This window comes from Dryobates pubescens, unplaced genomic scaffold (genome assembly GCF_014839835.1).
Source record: "Dryobates pubescens isolate bDryPub1 unplaced genomic scaffold, bDryPub1.pri scaffold_87_arrow_ctg1, whole genome shotgun sequence".
Taxonomy (NCBI): Eukaryota; Metazoa; Chordata; class Aves; order Piciformes; family Picidae; genus Dryobates; species Dryobates pubescens.
The window spans coordinates 55,444-58,685 of NW_026530805.1; positions in this window are offsets into that span (position 1 = coordinate 55,444).

Below are 3,242 nucleotides of genomic sequence, written 5' to 3' on the forward strand. Positions count from 1 at the left end.
ATTTGGGGGGGGGGGGAGACACAGAGGGAGATGGGGGCTGGGAGTGGCACCAGGTTTAGGGGAGCCCCCAGCACCCCCAGCTGCTCCTTGGCATCCTTCCCTCTGTGTCCTTGCTCCGGCCCCCAGCCCTCCCCTGGCTTGGGGCTGAATCCCTTCTCGGCCACTTTCCTCCCCGGGTCCTGGCCGCAGCTCCGGCTGTGGGGGGCAGCTCCTTGTCCAGCCACCAGTGGCTTCCTCCCCTGCTGCCCAGCTCCTGCCAGACCCCTGCCCAGCCCCTGATCAGCCCCTGCCCAATCCCTGCCGGACCCTTTGCTTTCCAGCCCCCAAACGCTCCTGGTGCCTGGCACGATGTCAGCCCTGCCCCTGCTCTCATCCTAGGTTTTGCCTCCCTTTCCCTCCCCTTCCTTTTCCCTTCTCCTTCCCTCCTTTTCCCCTCTCCTTCCCTCCTTTTCCCCTCTCCTTCCCTCCTTTTCCCCTCTCCTTCCCTCCTTTTCCCCTCTCCTTCCCTCCTTTTCCCCTCTCCTTCCCTCCTTTTCCCCTCTCCTTCCCTCCTTTTCCCCTCTCCTTCCCTCCTTTTCCCCTCTCCTTCCCTCCTTTTCCCCTCTCCTTCCCTCCTTTTCCCTTCTCCTTCCCTCCCCCTTCCCTTCCTCTCCTTTCCTCTTCCCCTTCCTCTCCTTTCCTCTTCCCCTTCCTCTCCTTTCCCCTTCCCTTCTTTGTGTCCAGAGCTCTCTCCTCCTCCTGTTGCCCCTTCCGCGGGCGCTGGGAGTCTCTGAACCCTTCGCTGCTTGCCCTCAGGGCTCGGCGCTGATGAACTCCAAGTCTGTTTGCTTTGCCCCCTCCCCTCTCCCCCGCCCCCTCCCCGAGTTAATTGCACTCAAACTCCAGCCCCTGGCTGCTCTTTGTTCCCGCAAGAATCACTTTGCCCTTCGAGGTCGCTGAGGCCACAGCTCGCCGGACCCCCGAGGGTCGTCCCCTGTCAGTCTGATCCCCCCGGTTCCCCCTCCCCAGGGTGGGATGCTGCAGGTTGCTGCGGGGAGAAGCGGGACAGGCTGGGAAGGAGGGGGGGAAGGCAGGAGGGAAGGGACGGTAAGAAGGGAAGGAAGGGGAAGAAGGGAAGGAAGGGGAAGGAGGGGAGGAAGGGGAAGGAGGGGAGGAAGGGGAAGGAGGGGAGGGAAGGAAGGAGGGGAGGAAGGGGAAGGAGGGGAGGAAGGGGAAGGAGGGGAGGGAAGGAAGGAGGGGGAAGGGGAGGGGGGGAAGGGGAGGGAAGGAAGGAGGGGGAAGGGGAGGGAAGGAAGGGGAGGGAAGGAAGGAGGAAATGAGGCAGGGAAGGAGGAAATGAGGCAGGGAAGGAGGAAAGGAAGGGGAGAAGAAAAGGAAGGGAGGGAGGGGAGGAAAGGGAGGAAGGAAGGAATTCAGGAAGGAATTCAGGAAGGGAGGAAGGAAGGGAGGGAGGAAGGGAGGGAGGAAGGGAGGGAGGGAGGAGGAGGTGGAAGCAGCTTGGGTCAAGTTCATCCTAGGAGGGTTGATGATTCGCAGCCCTCGGTGAGCTTAGGGCCGGGGATGGGGCGGGGAGGGGGAGTTAAGGAGGGGTGAAAGAGATGTTAGGAGTGGATTAACCTCAGGCAGACCTCTACAAGAGGGTTCCCAGCTTAAGGACAAGGTCAGTGGTCTGTAAACGGTAGTCCTCCCTCCCTCCCCTCCCTCCAGGGTGCTTCATCAGAGCAGCTCCGGAGTCAATGAGAGCTCCGCAGCTTGCCCGGAGGGGTTTGGACTTTCACAGCTCCCTCTGGTGCTCCCCGGAGCCCTCTCAAAGGGGGTGGGGAGGGTTGGGTCGGGTTTAACTGCCCTGAATTATCACCTCTGAGCCGTTAGAGACCTCAGCCCTTAAGTGCCGCATTAGCCCCCCGGGACTCGGCTCCCGCCGGCTCTCCAAGCCGCTCAGAAGCATCCTAAGAAGTCTGCTTGGGCGTCCTGGTCCCTCCAGGACCTCAGTTGGGCTGAGCTGAGCTGGGCTGTGCTGAACTGAACTGAGCTGGGCTGAGTTGGGCTCAGGTGGATTAGGCTGGGCTGGGGTGAACTGGGCTGGACTGAATTGGGCTGGGCTGAACTGAGCTGGATGGAACTGAACTGAACTGAGCTAGGCTGAACTGAGCTGGGCTGGGCTGAATTGAGCTGAATGGAACTGAACTGAACTGAGCTAGGCTGAACTGAGCTGGGCTGGGCTGAGCTGAACTGAACTGAGCTGAGCTGGGATGAGCTGAAAAGAGCTGGGCTGTGCTGGGCTGTGCTGAACTGAGCTGAACTGAGCTGGGCAGGGCTGAACTGAATTGTGCTGGGCTGGGCTGAATGGAACTGAGCTGAGCTGAGCTGAGCTGAGCTGAACTGAACTGAACTGCCTGGGCCGGGCCTAGCCAAGCCGGAGAGAAGCTGCCTGGAAACCCTTTCCCAGTGCTGCTCCGCACCTAGTCCTGGCTCAACGCAGCCACTTGGGCTCAGCGCAGGTCGCTGAGGGAGAGGTGAAGCCGCTTGAGTCAACGACCTTCAATTGCCTATTGATTGGGGGGGGAGGGAAGGAGGGAGGGAAAGGAGGAGGAGGAGGAGGAGGAGAGAGGCTGAGACCAACCAGCCCTGAAATTCCCGAGGGCTGCGCTATTGATGGTGGAGGCAGGGGGGGCTCTGGGGGGGGAGACCGGGGGGGGGGGAGGCATTTTTAATCCCCACTCTATCCCTCGCAGCCCCCTTTGGCCCCCCCTTGGGATTGCCCTTCTCTGGGGCTTGATTTGCTCGATTATTATTATTGCTTTCTAAAAGGAGGTTTCATTTCCCTCCCCTCTCCCCTCCCCTCTCTCCTCCCCTCCCCTCCCCTCCCCTCTCCCCACCTCTCTCTTCCCACCTCTCGAAGAGCTTCCTCAGGCCGCTGGGGAAAAGGGGAAGGGAATAATTATGGAATGGGGAATGGGAAGGGGGAGAAGAGGAGGGGGAGGAGGAGGGGAGGGGGAGGAGGAGGGGAGGGGGAGGACGGGGAGGGGCGAAACCATCAGTGGATAGAGAGAGCCTTCTGAGAGGGATTAAAGGATTAACAATTAAAACTCAGTTTAGGGGAGGTGATGACATTAAGGGTTTTATTCTTCCCCCTCCCCCCTTTTTAACCCCCCCTCCTTTTTTACCCCCCTTTTTTACCTCCCCTCCTTTTTAACCCCCCTCTTCCCCCTTTTAACCCTCCCTTTTTAACCCCCCTCCTT